Consider the following 23,338-nt stretch of genomic DNA (forward strand, 5'->3'; position numbering starts at 1 on the left):
TGGAACCAACGGAGACAAAGCCCCGGCTGTGTCCCTTGGTCGCTCCATGGCATGCAGCCCACGTCCCCCAGCTCTGTCCTGCTGCCCCCAGCACCACCCTCCCGTCCCCAGCACCCGTGGCTGCGGTGCCCAAAGGCAGCCCCACAAAGCTCGGCCATCGCATGGGTGGGTGAGATTTCTGCAGGAATCACCCAGGTCGTGCTGGAGCCGGGCACGGGTTCCTCACCCACCAAAGGAAGGTGATGCCGTGAGTGCGGCACAACCAAAGCAAAGAGATACCAACAGGTAATGGTGCAGCCAGAGCGGGAGGCAGAGGAATGCAGTTGCATCAAGCCAATCCAGCAAAAATCCACTGCAAACCAAAGGTGCCCAGCAGAAAGCACAACAGCCTCTGGCTCCACCATGAGCTAAAAAAAAACCATTGGCCTCCGCTGCCTGACACCAGCCAACCTCTGACAGCTCCCGTGGCCGCGGTGCGGGACGAGCAGGGGCAGCTTTGCACTTCCCTCAACCTGCTTCGCTCTTCCTGGAAAACAAAGGAGGAGAAGGAAAATCCCTCCTTGCCCCTCCTGGAGCAGCAGATCTGAGCTGAGCCCTTGGTTTTTGGCAGCTGTGGGGACACCTTTCTGTGCACATCCCATCAGCGTCCCCGTGCTGCCCTCCCCAGCCTGCGAAGCCCCGTTTTTTTGCGAGGCTGCAGGAGCGACACGTCCCTGCCCCGCGGTGCAGCTCCGAGCTCTGTCCCAAACTCCCTGCCCTGCTCTCACTGCCCAGACCGCAGCCGTGGCCCCATTTCCACAGCCAAAAACCGGCCAAGACGCAAAATTTGTCACTTAATGGTGCAGGACCTGGCGCTATCAGCATCTCTGGCACAGGGGCAGAGGCCGAACCCAACAGGGCAGGGATGGAGGCTGGCTCCGGGGTGGCTTTTTGGGGAGGTTGCTCAGCCCCCGAGCCCCCACCCGTGGCCGTCCCCATGTCGTGAGTGGGAGGGTCCGGGCAGGCTCGCTGCTGTCCTTGGCCGCGATGCTGGCCCGGCCCCGGCATTGCAGCAATGCCTGGGGGAGGCCTTGGCCTCGGTGGGATCTGTGGGATGCCGGCCTCACCCCTCCTCCTCCGGAGCCTCCCGGCCTCCGCAGACCAAACTGGAAACAAACGAGGCTTCAGGTCAGTGGGACTGGCTTAGAAAAAAAAAAATACAGCGACTTGAGAAAAATCCCTGTTTCCGTGAAATGTCCATCAAACGGGGCTGCGTTTCTCGGGTGGGCCGTGTCCCCGAGGGAGGCCGGGGGCTGGGAGCTGTCCCCGTGCCACTGTCCCCTCCGCGAGTGACCGGTGGAGCCAAGTGGCAGCCACAAGCACGGAGAGATGTGCCGGGGTGCTTTTACCGAGGGGCATCTTTCCAAAGGGATGTTTTAGCCTCGTGCATCCCCGTGGGCAGATGATGGAAGAAATGCTGCTCAGGTGGCGGAGGTGGCAAAGCCGCTGGCAGGGGATGGTGGCATGGGGGGGACAATGACACGGAGGGGACGATGGCACGGAGGGGACGATGGCACGGAGGGGATGATGGCACAGAGGGGAGGAGCGGGGAGCAGTTCCTGGGGTGCCATCCTGCCCCCAGGCCGCCCGCTCCTTCCAGACCCCGATGCCCACATCTCTGGGTGCTGCCACCCCGCAGGGTGCTCTTAGGGGTGCTGACGGCCCCGGGGAGCCCCGGGGTGCGGGGCCGGGGGCTCGGAGCAGCCGGGGCTTCGCGCTGGATCCTGGTGACTTTAAGGAGCGAGTTGGGCTTCATATTTGCATTTAGTCACAGTGTGAGTCAGACATTCCAGCCCCGGCTGCCGAAATACCTCAGCTCTGACTCCGTATTTCCCACTGCAACCTTTTTTCTTTTTTTCCCCCTTCTCTTTCCCTTTCTCCTCTTTTTCTTCCCTTTCTCACCCTGCCTCCGGCCAGCCCCATCTCGAGGGCTCATGGGGCACGGGGAGCTGCAGGGGACGGACGTGGGCACAGAGGGCTCAATTCTCCCCATCACAATTAGGACTAGGCGCAGGGTGGGGGGGTTAAACCCACCCCACCATGGAGGGGTTGAGCCATGGGGCTTTATCAACTCTGGGGGGCAAACGGGGGTGCACACCAAAACCAGCAGCAGCTTCCAACAGACTGAGCACAGGGAGCAAGGGGGGCTGGCAACGGGGGTGCAGGATGGGACCCCCACCCCAGGAGCCCCCGGCGCGGGGGCCAGGGAAGGAGCTATGCTGAGTATTTGGAGAGAAAGGCAGTTCTGTGCTTGGTTTCCTGAATGATGCATTCCACATGGGGTTGCATCACGCACAGCTGTTACATCACTTTAGCCAGGAAATTTAAAACAAGTGGTCTCGGCTGGAAATGGTGGTTTAATTATTATTTATGGACGACAACAACAACAGAGAGAGGAAAAAAAGCCTCAAAACACTTTTTTTTTTTTTTTTTTTTTAGCACACACAAACCCACCCCTCTCTCACGTCCCAGCTTTGTCCCCAGCTCCTGCCCAGCCCACACGAATGCCCTGGAGCTTTGGGCTCCCTCTGCCCAGGTACGGACCCTGTGGCCACGCTGTCCCCAGGGGTGTCCCCTCCTTCCTGGCCACCCCCCGCAGCACCAGCTTCACCCGCTGCTCGAGCGCTCTCCGAAAGCCTCATCAGCTTCGCTCGCCATCCTTTGGGTGTCGTTTATTATTAGCGACAGCCCTCGCGAGGCGCGTGACTATTGGAAGTCTATCAACTGAATTATGACAGCAAATATCTCCCTGGGGACAGCCTGGGGTCATGCGATAGACCCGCGTCCATCCCTGCCTGCCAAGGCCACCCGCGTGCCCCGTGGGGACCAGCCCCAGCCCCATGGGTGACCTCAGGGACAGCCGTGGGGTAGCACTGGGTCCCCTTCTCCATCCCATTTTGCTCCTTTCCTTCCAGCTGTGGGGGACTGAAGCGATGCTGAGAGCATCACCTTCCTCCCATCACGACCCTCATCTTCCTCTCTTCCCTCCAGGGGGATGCGGGAGGACGAGGGGGGTCCCGCTGGGGAGCAGGGACCTGGGGGGGTTGGATGGATCCAGCCCCCCACGCAAGCACGGACACAGCGCCCGCCTGCGCCCGCCTCCCAGCCAGGGCAGAACTGGGATGGAAACTTCTCAGCGAGCTTTGGGGCAGCTCGCTGGAAAATTCAGAGGGGAATTTACGTGCGTGCGAACCCCCTCGCCTTGTGCAAATCGTGAAAAATGCAAAAAGGCCTCATCAAAACGCTGACCTGCCGCGTTGGCGATGAGAAACGCTGCAGCCCTCCTGCCACTGAGGTGGTGACAGCAGGTTCCTGCCACTTGCTGTCCCCATTGCTGCCCTCCAAGACGCCACTTCTCCTCCTAACTATACCCAAAATGATGTTTTTCAGGGTTTTTTTGTGTGGTCTTTGATGGGGTTCATCAGAAAGCAGTCCCCAGAATGTGACTTTTTGGTGGCTCGGTGCTAAGGAAACCCTCCCCGTGCGCCCTGGGTGGGTGACGGCTCTCCAAGACCTTCCCCCACCCAACAGCAGGATGCGGCACCCGCAGCGAGAGCGCAGCACCGCGGGGTGCAACCCTGCATGGGGGGATGGGAAAGCTGCCTTCAAATACCCCCCCAAAATACAAACCTAAATAACTGGGTGCTGTGAGAGAGCCCTGGGCACGGCTCGGCACGGAAACGCGGCGTCCCCAGCCCGGGTGGAGCCCCCCCCACGCACGCTGCAGCCCGCGGCCCAGGATAGCAGCCGCCTACGAACAGGAAACCCTCTGCACTTTCGCCTGCGTGGGGGCCCGGGGAATCTCCTCTGAATGGAAAGAAACGGCACCCCCGTGCCCGGGGCCGTCTGGGTGCCCCCGCCTGGGCGGGGAGCTCTGCGGGGGTGCCCGGAAGGGCTGAGGGGAGGGGGGGGTTCCCCCACCACGGTGTCTGGGTGGAGGGTGCAGCCGACTGGCATCGCTTGGGGGTAGGAGAAGGGGAAGGGGAGCTCCTCCTGGCAAGATCCTGCTCTGGGGATGTCAGAGGGACCTGGGGAATGGGGATGGGGCAGGGAGGAGAAAGAGGAAAGGGGACGGCGGATGGATGGCCATAGTGCAGCCATCATGGGACAGCAGGGACAGGGTCAGGAGCTGTGTCCGTGGGTGCCAGCTGGAGCTGGGTGCACCCCTGGGGAGCATGAGGCCACTGGGACAAGGCTGGGCCAGCTCTGTGTGTGCCCCCGCTGCCCTGGAGCATCAGCTCGGCTGGGGGGCTTGGGGAGACATCGATGGACGGGAAACCTGCTTCCTTTGCTGCTCCCAGCTCTCTCCTCCTCCTGGCTTGGGGTGGGGGTCCGAGACCACAGCCCCTCTGCGGTGCACTTGGAGGGATGCTGAGGACTGGGGAAACTGAGGCACGGGGGGACACCACCCATCCAGGGGGCCCTGCGGGCAGCACAACACCAGACTGGAAGAAATGCAGCTGGCTGCATGACACAAAAGTGAGGTTCAGTGAGTTTTTGTTTGCAAATGCCCGTGAAAGTGGAGCTGCTCCGGGTGAGCTGGAAAGAGCCAGGGTCCCCCATGGGGACACCAGGGACATTGGTGGCCCCTTCTGCCTTCGGTGCAGGGCAAGGAGAGGACAAGGCTGGTGGCTTCTTTGGGACCCACCTGGGGATTTCCCTGCCTCACCCAGATTTCTTCCCTTAGTGGGTTTCGTGATAGCGTGTCAAGTTTCAGCATCGTTTGAGGAGTAATAGAAACCACCCCAGTGAATTGCGGGCTCTGTCCCCCCGCTGGGCACGGCCGCGGAGAGGGGGCAGCCGCATCCTGACACCCTCCTGCAGCCGGAGCAGGGCCCAGCCAAGGGGACCTGCAGCAGTCACCGTGCCCCTGCGCAGTGCTTGGGTCTGCAGCACGTCCTCATCCCTCCCCCTGTGCTGACAGCTCTCCCCAAAACCCTCAGGCAAAAGGTTCTTGCAGAGCCCCTCAGAGCAAAGCCCCTCAGAGCAAAGCCCAAGGCAAACATGATCGGGCACTGAAAAAAAAATCAAAACAAAACAAAAAAATGCCACTCAGTCTGGTGCTCTGGAGAGACAGCCCTCGAGCAACCCAAATTTACAGATTAAACCCCCAGCGATGGGGCTGAGCTTTGGATGTGCCTCTCCCGGCACAACACGAGCCCAAACCTCCTTGGATCGGGGGATGCTGGGGGCCGGGGGTGGACGGCAGCCCCCAAATCCCCCCTTTCTGCTGGGGTGCAGGGATGTGGTGGTCCCGCTGGCTCCATCCCACCCTCGCCCCATGCCCATGCGGGGCTGCAGCTGCACCCACACCGCGTCCCCCCCGGCCCAGCCCGTGGCTCTGCTTCTCTTTCGCTTCCTCGGGGCCGGTGCACGCGTGGGCGGGGGGGACCCAACCGCACCGGTAAAATTAGGCACTGGCAACCCCGGGGCTCACGTCACTTCGGGTGAGAGGAAGGAGAAGCAGAAACTCATGGCAGGGCTGAGCGGCTGGCGGGGGGGGTCCCGGGGGGGCAGCCTGCAGGATGGGGGGAGCAGGGGGGTGCACTGGGCGGTGACCCCGGCTGTGTCCCCAGGGGATGTCCCCAAGAGCCCCACGGATCAGCACGGTCCCTGCTGTGGCTGCACCCCAAAGCCACCCCACAGCTTTTTGAGGGGAGCAGAGGGGAGACGGGAAGAAATATGGGGGGTGTTAAGGAAGATCAGCTGGAGAGGAGGAGGAGGAAGAGGAGGAGGAAGATGCGGAGCCCTGGGCATGCAGAAGGACGTGGCAGCAAACCCACCTCCACCCTGGCAGAGAGCTGTGCCAGCGCGGGTGACTAGAGGGGACATTTCGGGTCCTGATGGGGTGCTGCGGGCATTTAGGACACAGCTGGATGCTGGGGCTCTAGCACCGGGCTGGGGGTTCCCACAACCCCTCCATGGGCTGGGGACATCGCCGCTATGCTGGGGCCCCCTCCCCGTGTCCCCACAGGGCCCCCCCTGCTCGGCAGCAGCGGGGTGGGCCGGGGGGAGGGCGCAGGAAGCCAGCTTAATGGCAGCCAGTCGTGAAATCTAGGGCAGCCCCATCTGTCAGGCGTCTCCCGCTCAAATCTGGCTGCGGTGCCTCCCCCCTCGCCCCCCAGCCCCTGCGTCCCCTCCCCAGCCGCCTGGGGGGGGGGGTTACCCTTATTAAACCCCGGTGCCCGTTGTTCCACGGACAGCCCCGTCCCAGGATGTCCCCCGTGCTTGCCCCAGTTTTCGGGCACCCGGGGGCCGTCTCCTCTTCTGAGGTTTTGGGAAAGCTCCTGGTCAGGGAGCCGGGGAGGGGGACACGATGCTTTTGTTCAAAATCCAGAGCTTGGGGGGAGAAAAGTGAGTTTGGATATGGAGCAAACAGGCAGCAAGGTGCTGCTGGCTGTCCCAAAGGCTCTGAAGCGCGGTGATGGGGCCCTGGATCTGCATTTATTCCCAGCTTTCAAAGCTGCTTTCAAAGCTCGGGGTGACTCAGAGCCCCCTTGCCGTGCCCTGGTGGTTCTCGGGGTCCCCGTGGTGCACAGGGGGGTCCCCATCACCGTAGGGATGGGCTCGGTGATGCTGGAGCACCAGGACCGTGCCCTGGCACCCAAACCCAAAGCAGCCTGAGGGGAAGCACCAACCCCGTGCTGTGCCCATGCAGTAGGAAGGGGCTGCTGGCCCCGGAGCTGCCCCTCTCCTGCAGAGCGCTGAGCAGAGCAGGATTTTAGGCAACGCGGGGTCTGGAGAGCCCAGCCCTGCTGGAGCAGGACGGTGCCATTTCATGGGAGCGCCGAGCTGCAGGACGCAGATTTGCCTGAAATGAAAATGCGCCTCTGCGTGTGCGTGTAACCTCGCACAGCGGGGGCACGCTCACTCTGGGGCTTGCAGTGACCTCGGTTTAACTTGGCAGCCGTCAGACAGCTTATCTTATCTCTGCATCGCGCCCCGTGCTCAGCCAAACAAGTGCCAGGCGCTTCTCCTGCCCCTGCCTGCTGGGGCACCGTGCTCCCGGCCGGTGGCACGGCTTTCCCTGGGTTAAATCGGGATGCTGAGGAGGGCTCTTGTCCCCGCATCCCTCCTCCATCCCCCAGGGAAGGGGAAGCGGGGATGCTGGGGATCATCCTGCCTCTGTTTTCATGAGCAGCAAAGCCAAAGCCACCCGTGCTGGAGCTGCTGGCGGTGCCCACGCTGCGGGTGCTGCGGCCGGGGCTGGCATGGTTGGGACAGGCTCTGGGGCTTGTTCTAACCCTGCCTCCACACGTGTGCTCCCAAAATAAAGCACCGATGCTAAAGGATTCACCTGCTCCAACCTGCTGCTCACCGGGGAGGATGTTACCCTGATTTCTTTCTGCTGCTTTCCTTCTCCCGGTGGGTTTTATATGCGAATATCGACTTTTTTTTTTTCCCTGCAATACGGGAAGGAGATGGGGATGGGGAGCTGAAGGAAGGAGCCGGGAATCCAGGCTCTCTGCTGTGAGCCCTGCCCCGTGATATGCTCCCCCCGAACTGTGCAAGGAGGGCGCATTGCTGGACTTGTCTCTTCTCATTTTCGGCGCTGGACAAAGAGCTGTGCACCCCCAGCCCAGCTGCTGCTGCCTCTGCGGTTTCCCTACCTGCTCCAGAGGCCCCCGGGCCGGGGTGACAGCGAGGCGCAGCAGGCAGGATGTCACCTCAAACCTCAAGAGGAGCAGCCGCAGAGGGGGAGGGCGGCAGGGGTGCCGGAGGGGGGGATTTGCAAGTCACCCTATGTAAACACGGGCACTCCTTCCCAACCGTCCTCTTCCGCAGCCCTGCCAGGGGCTGTGTGGCTCTCGTGTCCCCATGGGGACAGGGACAGGGCGGTGGCACAAGGGGGTCCCCTTCCCCTGGGGTCCATGTGGCACCCCGACCTGCCCCCACCGGCAGCTGTGAGATGGGTTTGGCAGCTCTCCCCGCTCCGGCAGTGGCTGGGGACAGCGTGTGGGTGAGGAGGGGGGGTCTGTGCTTACGGGGTGTGAATTTGGGACAGATCCGTGCAAGAGCTCACCTGATGCCTGTTCACCAAACGCTTTTGCTCATCCATCCCCTGAGCAACCTCCTGAGCCCCCCCATAGAACTGGAGCATTGAGTGCATTGGGGGTCTGCACCTCTGGCAGGGGCTGGGGCAGGGCATGGGGCTGGGGGTGTTGTTGGAAGCACCCCGCTGTGCCCAGAGCCCTGACGATGCCCCTGGCCCAAACAGGGCTTGGGAGGGTGGTGGCGGGGGGGGGACAGCCGGGTACGGCAGCGCTCACAGCCCCACGGTGCCGACACTGCTCGGTGGTGGTGGTGCCACGTGGGGACCGCACCCACGAAGCACCCATGGGTGCCCGTACCCTCCAAGAACCCAAAGAACCTGCGTGTGTGCACCCCCCCCCACAAAGCACCCAAAGCACCCATGGGTGCACGCACCCCAGGGTGCCCCTCTCCCCAGGAAGGGGGCAACCAAGGAGCCCCCCCCCCGGCGCCCCCTCCCCGCCGCAGCGCGGTGCAGGTTTCCGGCCCTGCAGGTGCGCGGGGGGGGGCTCAGAGCAGCGGTGGGGGGCCGGGGACCGCGGCAGGTGGGGGCTGCTGGGTTGTGCCTGCCACCCCCCCCGTGTCCCCTGCCAGCTCTGCCTTCACGCCCCGTCCCCAGCAGCGAGGGGCAGGGAGGACCCTTGCCTCGGGGAGAGCCACGGGGGTGTCCCAGGGTGGGGACGAGCTCAGGTCCAGGTCCCCAAGTCCCTGGGTGGCTCCAGCCTCTGATCTCCAGGCCCTTTGTCACCCGCACGGTTGGGGCCCGGAGTAGGAGGTGGCCGTGGGAAGGGGCTGGGGCTCTGCAAGAACTTCTGTGGCTTTGAAAGAGAGCAAGAAAAAAGGCAAGAGCGGCATCTCCGGGGAGCAGCTGCTCCTGTTTGCCCTTCTCCTTTCCTGCTTTTTTTTTTTGTTTTGAAAAAAAAAGAAAAAAAGAAAAAAAAGTCTCCTCTTGCCTCGACCACAGCGGCGCTAAGATGGAGCTGCTCCCTCCCAGCTCACCCCTACCCAGCTCCCTGCGCCTCCCCCAACCTGCCACCTCCACCGCAGCGATGACAATGACAGCTGCAGGGGCTGCGGGCGTCCCTTCCTCCTTCTTCCGCACCCCTTCCACCCCCCTCACCAACCCCGTCCCCCTCCTCGCCCCCCGCAGCCCCCCGCAGCCCCCCGAGCCGGGCTGCCGGCAGCCCCGCCGCGCTTGGGCTGACATTTGAAAAATGCCAGGCTGAGACGGGAGACGGCAGCTGCAGGGTGGCACCCGGCCAACTATTTCATTTTGGGTGGGTTTCAGTTTGTTTTCCACGGCGGCCGCTCGCATGAATGAAAGGGGAAGGCTGCGAGCCGCCCCCCCCCTTCCCCCTGCGCCCCCCCAGCCGCTGTAGGGTAGGGGGGAGCGGGGGCTGCCGGGGGTCGCGGCACCCGCGTGGCGGTGGGACGGTGCCGGTAAATGGGGGCTGAGCAATTTGGGGTCCTGGTGGTGTCCGTGTGTCGGCTCCCCCAGTGGTTTGGGGACCCCAGCCACGGGGCTCGGCTTCTCCCCATGGTGTCCGAGTGTCCCGTTGTGCTCCTGGCCCTGGGGTCACCCATGGCAAGGGACAGACAGACAGACAGACAGACAGACAAGGTACTGCTTAGTAGGGCTTGGCCAGGAGTGGGAGGGGGGCTCGTAGCAGGCTCAGGCAATGTGTCCCCACGGGGACATGGCCACGGGCTGGGGGTCCTGCCCCACATGGGGGCACCCATCGGGGAGCCCGACCCCAGCGGGGTGTCCCTGTCCCCACTTCAGCCTTGAGCCCCCGGGGAGATGGAGACCTGGCATGGCCCCAACAGGGGGCTCGGTGTCACCGTGGGGGACAGCACCGATGGCACTGGGTTCGTCGGGGTTTGCCAGCGGGTACATGGCACGGGGAGCACAGGAAGGCTGGTTTCTGCCCCCCTTCCTGCGGGTACCCATGTCCCCAGCCTGTCACCCTGCTTGGCGATGGGCAGTGCCAGCGGGGACAAGGGACAGGGACGTTGTGCCCTCTGCCCTCCGCTGTCCGGGGCAGGGGACTGCAGCAGGCGGCAAGGACAAGCCTTGGATACTCAGATTTTATATTCATGTAAGCAACATAAATCCGCCTGGCTGCTCTTTCCCTGACAATAGAATTCATTATGATGGAAATATCCTCCGGAGGACTGCAGCTTAATTACCTCCTCATTTGCATTTTTGCATATTAATGACTGCAGAGCTGCTAATTTTGCTGCATTATTTTAAAGGCGAAGCCGCACCGCTCCGCCGCTGCCTGGCCTGCCATTTCCTCGCTCCGTCCCTCGCTTTCTCCCCCGTCACAGCCGCGGGTGACCCAGCCCCGGGCTCAGCGGGTGGCTCCGCGCTCCCGGTGCCACCGTCGGAAACGTCGGGCCTTCCTCATTAGCGCCGTGCCCTCGTTAGCTGCCCCACGCCACGGGACGGTGCCCACGCTGCCTGTCCCAGGGGTGCTCCCGGCACAGGGCGAGCGTTGGGCCTAGCGCGGCCGCCCGCGTCCCCTTGTGCCCGGCCATTGTTCTGGTGGCGGCTTTTTGGGCCGCGGTGTCACCGCGCGTTACTTCCACTCCGCGGCTCCAACCGCAACAGGCTGGGGAGGAGGAGGGGGCCTCGCCCGCCCCCCATAGCCACCAGCACCGCGTCCCTCCTCCCACTGCCATCGGTGTCCCTGAGCGCCGAGGGATGGTGTCGGGCACGGAGGTGTCACCCTGCCGAAATAAGGGACAGCGGGAGGAGGGTGCTTGGTGACAACAGCGTCCTGTGGTGGAGTGGCAGAAGGAGAACCGAGGGTTTCCTGTCTGAAGCCCAGATGAGATGTCCCCAGTGACATGTCCCCAGTGAGATGTCCCCAGTGACATGTCCCCAGTGCTGTATCCCCAGTGACGGGCTGGCCCAGGTGCCACCACCCTGCGGCTGCCCACGGTGACTCAGCCCACCGGGTGCCACCAGGGGCTGGGCACAGCTTTTGGGTGTCACACAGTGTGGGGTGTCACACTGCATGGGGTCACACTGCGTGGGGTGTCACACGGTGTGGGGTGTCACACACTGTGGGATGCTGAGCGTTGGCACCGGGCAAGGGCAGCCTTTGGGGCCAGGCAGGGAGAAATGGGGCTGTGGGGGGATTTCTGTCCCCAACGCCTGGCAGCTGCCCCTCTGTCGGGTGGGACCTGACCGGGGACAACGGGGTCCCTGTCCCCAGCTGGTGGAAAGGTGGAGGCCGGGAGGGCTGGGGGGTGGGCAGTGCAGGGGATGGGGACGGGGATGGGGACAGGGACGGGGACAGGGAGAGGGTTGGGGACAAGGACAGGGACAGGGCTGGGGACAGGGACAGGGAGAGGACCGGGGCTGAGGACAAGGAGAGGGTTGGGGACAGGGACAGGACTGGGACTGGGGACAGGGCCAAGGGTTGGGGACTGGGAGAGGACCAGGGCTGGGGACATGGTTGGGGACAGGGGCGTGGCCTCTGGCAGTGGGCGTGGCCTGCGGCGGGGGCGTGGCCGGGGGCGTGGCCTCCAGCACAGCCGGGCGGGGGGCGGTGGCGCCACCTGGCGGCCGGGGGCGGCGCTGCGGGGCCGGGGGCGCCGCGGGACCCCCGAGTGCGGGGAGGGGTCGGGACGGGGGGGCGGGGATGGCCGGGACCCCCCCTGTGGGTGCCCCCCTTGGGCAGGGCCCCTCAGCACCCGCCTGGGACCCCCCGCAGGCTCCCTCCTGATGGGTGTGTGTAACCCCAAAACGGGGGGGGCGGGGGGGCAGCGCCAGCATCTCCCCCCTCTGATTAATTCCCCCCCCCCCCGCTTTGCCGACCCCCCCCGGGTGGCCGCGGCCGCGACCCCCGGCACCCCGTGTCCCGCCAGCGGCCCCACGCAGCCCGGCTGTGCCCCCCCCGTGTCACCGCCGGGGGACGCTGCGGGCACGCGGGGGTCGGGCCGGGGGTGGCAGCGGGACCCCCCCCCCGTGGCGGTGGTGGCAGCGGGACCCGAAGAGGGGACAAGGCGGGGACAGCGCCGCCCGCTAGAGGGCAGCGGGAGCCCAGGAATGGGGTCTCCGGGAGGGACCCGCACCCTGCACCCTCCATCCTCCATCCCGCACCCTGACCCCCCCCCAATCCTGCACCCCCCCTCCGACCTCCATCCCTTCACCCCCCGCCCCCCCGGCCTCCCCCTTTGGCCTCCTTCCTGCCCCAATCTCTCCTGCCTCCCCACTGCACCCCCCCCGTGCCTCAGTTTCCCCCCCCTCGCCCCTCCCCGGTGACTTTTGCCACCCCCGGGGCACCCCCAGACCGGGACCTGCCCCTCGGGGTGCCCCCCGCCCCCGGAGTTTAACCCTCGCCCTCCCAAATCCACTCGCATCCCACTAATGCACTAGCCTTGACACGCTGACCTGCCCCGGCGCCCCCCCCCTGCATCCCGCAGCCCCCCCGTCCCGGGGGACCGCCGGTGTCACCGTGGCAACCGGTGATGGTCAGCAGCCGGTGACCTGGGAGCCCTGGAGGGAGCCCTGGCCCTGGCCGGGGTCAGCGGGGTCAATCAATCTCATTGCTATGCACAGCGCCCTTCGTTAGCTGCCAGCACCCGTAACGAGTGCCAGGGCTGGCAGAGCGTGGGGAAGGGAGAGAAAAAGGGACAAAAATGGGGGAAAAAAGTGCTGCTTGGAGGATTTTGTTTCAGGAGACTCTCCACTAGTTGTGGGATAGGGCAGGGGGGTTCCCCCCCCAAGTAATGGGGGAGGTCACCCTGGGGAGGGCTTGGGGTGGAGAGGAGAGGTGACAGGAGCCTTCCTCCATCCCCGGTGCTCTGCGTCTTCCTCGCCGCCCGGTGATGCAGGTGCAGAGCTGGGCTCGGTGAGTGCCGGAGCCACGGCTCGGGGCCCTCCTGGGCTGGCTGAGACCCAGCAGACTCATCTCCCCGCTGGGACGCCCGCCTGCCCTGCCCGGCGGGCTTCGATCGGCCGCTGTCTCCGGGCTGTGCTGAGATGGGTCTGGGTGGCAGAGCCCCATCGTGGGCAGGGGGATGGGGTGGGATGGGATGGGGTGGGGTGGGGTGGGATGGGGATGGAGATGGGGATATGGGATGGGATGGGATGGGATGGGATGGGATGGGATGGGGTGGGATGGGGTGGGATGGGGTGGGATGGGATGGGGTGGGATGGGGTGGGATGGGATGGGATGGGATGGGATGGGATGGGATGGGATGGGATGGGATGGGATGGGGTGGGGTGGGATGGGGTGGGATGGGATGGGATGGGATGATGGGGCACTGAAATCTCCCCCAAACTGGGGTGCAGGACCTCAGGAGCAGCCCGATTGGTTAGGTCAGAAGGGGACGTCCCCAGAAAGTGTCCAGGAGGCAGATGGGGTGGGAACCCAACTTCTTGTGCAAGCCCCGATGCTTGGGGTGCAGAGACACAGCCCCGCAGTGGGACGAGCTCCCTCTGAAAAGCCCCAGCGTGGGATGCTCGGCATGGATGGGTCCCAAGTGTCCACCCCAATTCCACAAACTGACCCCAAAAGGGACATCCTGGAGCCATGGGGGGTGACCCTGGGGACAGGGCGGAAGGGGGGCACCACTCCCTCCCCCCCCCATGCTATCACTGCCCACAGCCCCCCCCCGTGCTCCCCGCTGCTCCGGCCGGGGGCTGGAGCCTGCAGCGCACAGACACGTTGTCTCCAGCGCACAACCACACTCATCTCGGAGATGGGGTCTGCTGGGAAAAGGCTCCCCCCCCTCCACCGGGTCACCCGCAGACGGGGGCATTTCCAGGATTTCCCGTTAAGGCTGGGGCCGTGCACCACCACCAGTGCCATTTTGGGGCCTTCCCGCTTCCTTCGGGTCCTCCCCCCCCCCCCGTGCTGGAGGTGCTCAGGGGGCAGTGGGTTTGGGCCCGTTTTTGTCACTTTGGTGCGGTGACAGCCCGGTCACAGCAGGGATTCGGGGCTCCCGGCTCCATCCCGAGGCACCAGGCACCACACAGGATGGGAGCTGGGTGCCAGCATCAGCTTCAGTCCCTATAACATCGTCCCAGGTTCCCATTTTGGGCTCCAACCTGGGGACACTGCTCCCACATATCCCTGTATCGGTGATCTGGGGGGTGCTCCTGAGCCTGCCCCCCAGCTATCCTGAGACTGGGAATGAAGGCAGATCGCAGCTGACGGCTGGGAGATGGATTTATTGCAACGATGCAAAAATTAGTTTATAGAATATATAGAAATAAAGATTTCCTTCCTTGATGGGGGAACTCAGCGCAGCAGCAGCTCCTCTGGCAGGATTTATTAATCACGCTGGTGTGCTGCTTGTGCAGCAGCAACGATTTCCTGGGGGGTTCTGGAGGGACTCGGGGGTGGAGGGGTGGGAAGGCACAGGGACCCCTGAGCTGCAGTCACCCCCAGACAAGGCTGGAGCCGCGGCACGGCAGAGCTCACTCCTCCATGAGCTGCTTGGAGGCTGCTTGGAGGCTTCTGCAAGCTGAAAGCTTCGATTTCAGCCCGGTAACATTTATTCTTGCTGTGGGGCTGAAAACCCGAGCAACCTGTCCTTAACCCTAATCCTCACCCTCGCCCTGCAATTTGCTGCGTTAAACACGGGGAAACTGAGGCACGGCTGCAGCGCGACTTTGCCCGCAGGCAGAGAGCCGAAGGGAGGGCACGGCAACGAAGGGCAGGGGGGGCCGTGCTCCCCCTCACATTTGGGAGCGGGATGCAGGCGTCCTGGCCACGAGCATCCCCCCGCCACCTCCCAGACCCCCCATTTTATTGGGAAAGGGGGAAAAAATCGTTGAGAGCCGCCCCCGTCCGCTGCACCCCTGCCCTCCCCGATCCCCACCGCCCGGAGGGTGCCACCGCGGGGGGACCGCGAGGGTGGCGGCGGGGGCCGCCGGGCACAGGCGGGCTGCAGGATGCTGCTCTCTGTGTCTCCTTGCTGGGCGGTCGATCCCCAGACAGGCTCCTCGCCTTGCTGCGTGTGCTCTTTCGAGCCCATTGATTTCCCTGAGTAAGTGAGTTTGTATGGATCATGCAGCATGCAGCCCGGGCTGCCCATCGGTGCAGCAGCCGGCGGGGGGGAGGGCGGCCGAGGAAGGGGGGAGCCGGGAGAGAGCAGAGCCGATCAATATGGACAGTGTGAAGTGAATTAATGGAAGACGTAGAGGCTGGCTGACAGCGCTGCCGAGGCCGGGCTGCCCTTCGGGGACCGCGGGGAGGCAGCTGGCGATGCCGCCGGGGGCCCGGCGATGGCTCCGTGCCTGCGATATGGGGGGGAGCGGGGCCGGGGGACGCCGGCGCGGTCGGGCACGGGCGCACGGTGGCTGCTGAGCCCCCCCCCGGGAGACATCGGGGACCTCGGGTCTCTGGGATGGCCCCGGCTTGGACAGAGGCTCCCGGTCGGAGGCCACTGGGGCAGCGCCCTCCATGCCCGGAGGATGCCTGGCTCCGCAGGAGCAGCTGCAGCCACTTTCCCAAAAAGCCAGGCACCTTGGCTCTAAAATATATATATACATTTATTTTTTTTCCTTGCAGCGAACAAAAAACTCTCATAGATGGTTTCTGATCAGGATTTTCTTTTTTTTTTTTTTTTTTTTTTTTTTTTTTATGGGGCAGGTGAAAATAAAAGATAGAAAAATCCCTCCCTTTGTCATCTTTTCTTTCATGCTGTTGTGTTCTCTTTCCATGCCCGGAGAAGCTGGATGTAAACAGGACCCTGCCTACAACCAGCTTTGAGCAAGTACAAACATTTCCGACATCTCGTTTGCCTTTGCAGAGCATTGGGTGGCAAGCTGGGAATAAAAAAAATAAAAATTAAAAAAAAAAACAAAAAAAAACAAAAAAAACCAGAAAAGCCTCAAAAACACACACCAAACGCACTGCACTGCTGCCTGCTCCCCACAGCACTGAGGGGCCAGGAGCAGAGGCATTTCCCTTTCAAGTCTCTTGGCCGCTTGCCACCCTGCCCTCGGTGCAGGTGGGCGATTCCCATTACTGCTAATGCAAGTTAAACAGAACCACCTGCCGAGCACGTGGTCTGTGCAGAAACCTCCCGAACTCCACCCGAGATGAGACAATTTACGACCATCGCTGGTTGCTGAGGCTCGTTATGGTCTCACGTAATTACTCTTCCTCTCATATCTTTGCTGAGAATGAGAGATAAAGAAGGCGAGCATAGCTTGCATCAGTAGGTTTCAGAGTTAACGTGACTCGATGAGCTTGCTTGTAATGTAGAGAGAGGGGCTTGGGGAGCTACTGTGGTCACTGAGAGGTCACTGGGGTTTGGCTCTTTGCTGATGGGTTCTGGTTTGCAATTTCTATTTTCCATTTTCCCCTTTGGAATGGGGGAAAGCAGCTCAGTTGGGTTTGGTGGAGTACCAGCAAGGCCCATTTGCCAACCTCAGTCTGCAGAGAATTGCAGGCACTTGAGGAAGAGGATGGTGCCTTGAAGGCAGCATCAAGTCTGGATATTTGGGATGTGGGGGGGTTTGTTGGGCAGTGCCCCTGTGCGTGTGCTCCTTCTTGCTCTGTGAGCAAGGCTACAAGCACGCAGGGACAGGAAAACCTGGAAAACCCAAAATGCTGGAATTGATCCCAAACACTCTCCTCTCTCAGAGGCTGTGGAGCCCGTGTTGCCTGGGGACATGTGAGCTCCAGCACCGTGCTGGGGAGGCAGCAGGGGCAGCACCACGAGGCTGTGCTGAAAGGAAAGGGCTGGCAGGGTGCTGGGGTCCCCGAGGGGATGTGTGCCCATCCCCAAACCCCTGATGATGGATGCAAGGAGCTGGGGGCCACGGAGCAGGAGATTCAGATACTGCCTGGTCCTGTGCTCGCATCAGAGCTTTGATGTGAGCTACTGGGAACTGGAGCAAGGGGAAATCACACTTAGCAGGCGGGTTGGCAGAGCAAGGTCTGATTTTTGCACGCGCTTCGCCTGTGGCTGCTGTGTGCATGCACACGAGGGTGCTGCTCCTGGGGTGCTGCGGTGGTGCTGGAGAGGAAATCGGGGGATGCAGAGCAGGAAGATGCTGCCGAGTGGCGAAGGCAGGTGGGCACCCATGTGTCGGGCACATGATGGGTGCAGAAGGTGTCACCCCCCCGCCTGCCCAGCACGTGGGACCTCCAGGCACCGCGAGGCAGAGGGACCGGGGTATGGGGAGCACGAGGTTTGCTGGCCCTTTAAGGGAATAATTTCGGAGCTGGCCTACTGAGTTATTGATTGGCGCTATGGTAACGTATATTAGATTATGTATGGCTGGAAATGTGTTGTGGACTGGGAGGCTTGTTTGGGAAGCCAGCACTCTTCTTCTTGTAAACCAGCTCCCCGCTGAGGGGCTGGGGTGCGAAGGGTCTGCGGCGTGCTGGCTCTGCGGGGCTGAGACCAGGTACAGCTCGAGGCATGTGTGGCTGGGGGCATCCCTGGGGCAAAGTGGTGGAGGCAGAGGAGATTTTTGTTCAAAAGGGCATTACCAGGTGGATGGGAATGCCCAGCTGCATCCCAGACTCAAGAAGGGCCTTTCAGCATTCACGACACCTGGATAAAGACCAGTCCCAGCCTCTCCAGACAGCCTGCCAGGGCTTTGGCTTGGCTGTTGTTGAGAGAGCTGGAAAAAAACAATTTTGGTTTAATTGCCCTGGCAGAAGCAGGGCAAGCAGGCTGCAAGGGAGGTGGGTTGACCAGGCAGGTGTAAGAACGTCACCAGCTGGTGGCTTCCCACAGCGTGGGTCCCGTGTTGAGCCCAAACCCCATGAGCTCCACAGCTCGGATGCACTTTTGGCTTGATGGGGCAGGGACGGCTTCTTCCATGGCAGCAGGGAGGCTCTGGGCTGCTCAGGGAAAGCTGCTTGGGCTGCAGCTCTGTGATGGTGCCTGGAAATCCTGCAGCAGAGAGTTGGGGTGCCTGGGAGCTCAGCGAAGCATCCCTCTGTGCACATGTGCCGGCTGTCACCGTGCCCGCCCCACCTCACCAACACTGCTGGAAATCCACAGCACACAAAGCACATCCAAATGCCCCAAACCACCGAGTGCCAGTTCCCGACTCATGCTGCTTATGCTGCAAAGTCCTTTCCAAAAGGAGCCCGAGGTTTGCAGGGTGGTGCAGGGGCTGAAGGCGCCGTATCGATCCCGCCGGCGCTGGCCTCGCGCCGTCACCTTTCGGCGCTGGGCATGGGGCAGTGGGGAGGCAGCGGAGCGTGCACCGAGCCCGGTCGGGGGTATTGTGCTGGAGTAATTGGGCTTGGAAAATGAGAGGCTTTGAAATCCTTTAAAAGCAAGGAGGGAGGGGAAGGGCCCCGGGCTCCCCGTGCTGTCGGCTGAGAGCAGGGAGCAGCTGTCCCATGGGGACCCCGGCGGTGTGGGGATGCCGACTGCTCCTGCAAACCCAGGCAGGTCCTGGGATGCAGAGGGGCAGGGATAGAGGGAAGGGGACAAGACCCTGGGAGGAGGTGATGTCTGTGGGCACACATGGTTCTGGGGCTGCAGGAGGCTTGCTGTAAGTGTGACAAGGGATTTTTTGGGGAAAAATGAGGATGTTTCTTGTATCATGCACGGCTGCTTTTGTCTGGCACCGGTGTTTGCAGCTGGCGATTCAGTGCTACAGCAAACATCTCTGGGTCCAGCAGCCACCAGGTATTGAGACATATCTCTTGGAGGCAATTATCAGCGACTGTTCCGGTGCTAAATACGTCGTCTTCTCCTCCCTTTCCTTCCCATTTTTTTTTTTTTTTTTTTTTTGTCTCCCAGTGTAACATAAAAACATATTGATCGCTCAGCCAGGCGCTCCGAGCATGCGTGTGATGGGGAGGCAGAAGGCTGGGGCCATCGGGGCTGCCCGAAATTCCAGCAGCTGCAGTGCCCGCAGCACCCCTGTCCCTGGTGCCATTTTCCAGCTCTCTGCACCGTGCTGGCATCCCTGAGACCCTGCTGGGTGAAGGTGGCAGGAACACTGACTTGGGCTTGTGTGGGACCATCGAGCCCAGGGCCCTGTTTTGGGCAGGGCTGTGAGCTTTTCCCCTCTCCAAAGCATCTCTCCTTGCCTCAAGCAGGGAGGAGAAGGTGTGGGCACCTGGGTGCACATCCCAGCCACGAGCAGTGATGCTCAGAGCATCACAGCAAGCCAAGGACGTGCCTCCCTGCCCTCCCACACACCCGTGTTTGCTGCTGGCCAAGAAAAATGAACTTCAACAGCTTTTCTGAAGCCTGGGGCTAACCTCCATCTCCCAAATATCCTGCAGCATCCACTCACCAGGCTGGGAGAGCAGGAGGTAGAAAAGACATCGTTGCTTTTCAGCAATTCCTCTCTGCCCCAGGAACCTGCAGGTGCTCAGGTGCTGTCCCCAGCTGCGGGGGTGGCCTGGCCATCGTGGGAGCCACGTGTCCCCATCAGCAGGCTGGGGACCCTGGTTGGCACTGAGGTTGTAGGGTACCTTGGGCTGCTCTTGGGCTGGGGTTGCTTAGAAGGAGATTGCTTACGGCCAGGCTGGGCTTTGGTCTGTAAAGCTTTGGGTTCTGGGAAATCTCCGGAGAATTTAAAGCAAATTTTGGAGGATTTAAAGTGAATTTCCTGCTTTTTTTCCATGCACAAGGAATTACCAAAGCCTGAAAACCCTGGGCAAACCCCGTTGTGCATTTCAGGAGCTCAGGGAGAAGGGATGGGTCCTGGGTACCACAAATGTATCGGTGTTGGGGGTGGCGTTAAGCCCCTGCTTCCCTCGGAGCTGTTGGCTCCTGAGGCTCTGGCTGAGCCCAAAACTCCCAATGCCCGCGCAAAGTGGCTGCTCCCTGCACAAACAGCCTGCCCCAAATTTTGTCCTGGCCAGGGAAATAAATGACGTGTGCTTTTTTTTTTTTTTTTTTAACTGTCCAACTGGCGTGAGCTGCTGCAGGGCAGGACGCCGGGTGCTGCCTGTCCCTGTGCAGGTAGTGGGGGACGGACAGGAGGGGGCGGTGGTGATGACAGCAGCGCTTGGCTCATCAGCACGTCTCTGATAGCAGCTTGGAGCCCTCCGCGATCGATCAAGCCAAGGTGCACGGACTGCTTCAGATCTATTTAAAGAGCCTGGCTGCCTGGCCCCGAGGGGGAGAAGCTGGGAATAAACCCCCCCGGTCACCGCTGCGCCTCTCCGAGGTGTCCCGAGGGGCTCCCCGACCCTCTGCCATGGGGACACCCCCGGTGCCACCTCGTCCCTCAGCTCCGGTCCCTGAAGTTTGAGCATCCCAGCTCAGACACGGGGCAGGGGACACGGCGTGGGCATGGCTCAGGTATCCCTCGGCAGCAGCCCGGGTGCTGGGGAATTGCTGCTGAGGTGGGGGCTGGAGGCGCAGCCCAGCACCCGGCACGGCCACGGCTCAGGGAGCAGGGGAGGTGGTTGGAGTGCGGGGTCGAATCCTGCCCCCCAGGACCATTGTGCCAAATATCCCCCCCCCCTCTCAGCACTGCTTTGATCCCACGAGGTTCGGGCTGTGCCACGCACCCCAGCAGTGAGCAGGGGACGGTCCCAGGCCACGGCCACCCTTGGGCGCAGCACCCAGGTGGGCGCACGGGGGCTGGATCCGGCGGTGGCTGCGCGGCACAGGGAGCAGCGAGGCTCTGAAACTGTCCAGCTCCCGGGATTTCTGCAGAAGCTGCTGCTTGGTTTATTTATTTTATTTTTCCTCGCTGAGAGGAGCCAGCAGCTGCAGACAGAGCGGGGCATTAAGGAAAACAAATGGGCCGGAGCCGAGAGGGAGAAGCCCGGATACGGCCGCATTTGTCAGGCTCCGTATCGGCATGTGGCCATCGCTCAGCAGCCCGTTATACCTGGAAATGGCAGTGGAGCTCAGACGGGGTCCTGGTGGTGGTGGAAAGGAGGTGTAGGGGTGGGGAGGGCAGGATCTGACCCCCACAGAGGCAGATGCTCTTGGCTTTCTGCAGCGGTGGGGTGAAGGATGTGGCCCCAGCCCAGGGAAACAGCGCTCACCTGCAGACCCCAGCACGGGGGTGACAGCACAGGGACGCAGCTGGGGACCCCATGGCAAGTGACAGCCAGGTCCTTGCATAATGGGGTGGCATAACGGGGTGCCCGCCACCAGTATGGGAACAAGGAAGGGGTTGGCACAGGGGAGATGGTGCCAGGAGGAGGATCAGCCACCCACGGAGCTCCCTGGTATGGAGACATGCAAAAATTCAGCAAAGTCGTTGTTTGGCAGCAAACTTTGGCTCCAGGGTAGGTGGGTCCTGGGGGGTCACCTGAAGCCAGGGGGGGTGCAAAGTCTCTAGGGTGGGCAGCTGCACCCATCAGCCTTCAGGGAGCCCCTGGCCCCTGTTAAGCTCCTCACCCCCCGCTCCATCTCCCTTTGCCCGGTCCCCTCATTAGCTGCAACACAGAAAAGTGTTTTGAAACCTTTGCAGTGGGGTCCCCCCCCCCCCAGCCTCTGCCACTTTTCCCGTCATGCTCATTAGAGCCCTGAGTATCAATCAGGCAGGCGGAGATGAAAGCCAGCTGGGGATGCATTACACACCTTGGAGAGGGATGAAAGCACCTCTTTAGTCCTAACAAACCTCTCGAAGCTGAGATGCAGATGGACGCACGCCTCGCGCCAGCTGCCTTTCATCTTAATTTTCTCTTTTTGGGCTCCTTGTCCCGGCGGTGTCATGTGGGTGACAAGTGTGGTGGCCTTGGGTGGCACCCAGGGCTGGGTGCTGGGCAAACTGCAGATACATGGGGAGGAAGATATTTTTGTCCACCTGTCCTCTCCAAGGACCCGGAGGATGACCCAAAATGTCACCATCCATTAGGAGCCTCCACGGACACCTCTGGGTGCAGCATCGGTCCCTGCCCAGCCCTGGGGACTGCTCCCATGGAGGCAGGTGGCAGGATCTGGCTCATGCTGGGTTGTGCTGTGCAATAGATTTTAAATTTAGAAATTGTTCAGATTTGTACTTTGAAAAAAATCCATGGGGCATTAAATATTTACAGAAAATCAGCAGCTGTGTAAATAATAGAAAAATCCAATATTCTGAGAGTGGACCGGTTTTCAATAAATTTGAAAATTTTATGATATTGTTATTATTATTTATTGCCTATTTTATTTGTCGGTGTCTCTTTTCACAGGCCGCGTGGAGCTGGGTGTTTCACCAACTTGCGCAAAGCGAGCGGCCAAATTACTTGGGCTGCAGCCACCCCTGCCCAGCGTCACCACTGCCCCCTGAGCCCGTCCCACTCGTCACACCGATGGGCTGCTCTGGGAGCTGGCATCCCGGGAGGGTTTTCTCTGCTGCTGCCTGGGCAAAATGAGACATCCTCTGAGCATCCCCATGTCCCTGAGCATCCTGCATCCCTGAGCGTCTCCGTATCCCGCAGCATCCCATGTCCCTACGCCAGCAGGTCCCAGGCACGGGGCCGAGGGCGCAGCAGGAGCCCCGCAGGGGAGGAGTGCTGCGGAGGGTGACGGCAACGTAGCACCTACTCTAATGGGATCCTCTCCACAAGTAATTAAGCCTCGGCTAATGCTAACCGTAATGTGATGTATGTATGCCTTTAACTAATCATTTATTAGCCTCGTTGATGGTTTGTCAATATTAATTCATTTATTTAAACAACTCCGAGCTGTAATGAAGATGTTTGCTTTAAGGGGGAAAAAAAGAGATGGAGCTGCCAGGAGATTTTTTGTTGACTCGATGGATGTCGCTCTGCCCTGGGTGATGAGCGGCGTCCCTGCCCTCAAAGCCTGGCCCCTCGCTGCCAGCAGTGTCCCCAACCTGGTGGCAGCCCCTGGAGCACCCCGAGGGGCTGCTGTAGGGCTGTAGGGACCCCCCCTCACAGCACCTCTGGGCTGGCTAGGATGGGGCCACCCGAAGCAGCTGAGCGCTGTGACCGGAACAACTTTGTTTCAAAGAATTTCCATCAGTTTGACCTTAAAATGTTCTAGCCATACTTAGACGCCTGAAGTCAGACCCAAATGTGCTGCACGACCAGGAACAATTGGTTTCTGCTGACTTTCGACTTGCTAATGATTTCAAATTGGTTTTCATTTCAAATCAAATTACTTCTATTTAATATTTTTTTGAGGTGGGGGAAAGGGAAATTGACAAGAAACTGAAAAAATGTATTTTTTATTCCATTTGATAGCCCACCTTGGGCTGGATTTGCTCTTCCTTCTGCAGCCCGTGGGTGCCAAGGCCAGCGGGATGCTCTCCAGGGGAGCATCTCCAGGGCAGCAGGGTCCTGTGCCGGGGCTGTGCCAAACAGCTCCCACAGCACGGGCTTTGGTGCTGGCCCTGGATGTT

At 61.6% G+C, this 23,338-nt stretch overlaps 1 long non-coding RNA gene across 1 annotated transcript; it reads left to right on the top strand.

Moving 5' to 3' along the window:
• The first annotated feature begins 872 nt into the window (after positions 1–872).
• LOC113845679 (uncharacterized) lies at positions 873–22,712 on the top strand. The gene is made up of 2 exons (XR_003501403.3): positions 873–1,167; positions 22,164–22,712. It is a non-coding gene; the product is annotated as an uncharacterized lncRNA (long non-coding RNA).
• Positions 22,713–23,338: the final 626 nt, after the last annotated feature.

This window comes from Anas platyrhynchos, chromosome 29 (genome assembly GCF_047663525.1).
Source record: "Anas platyrhynchos isolate ZD024472 breed Pekin duck chromosome 29, IASCAAS_PekinDuck_T2T, whole genome shotgun sequence".
Classification (NCBI taxonomy): Eukaryota; Metazoa; Chordata; class Aves; order Anseriformes; family Anatidae; genus Anas; species Anas platyrhynchos.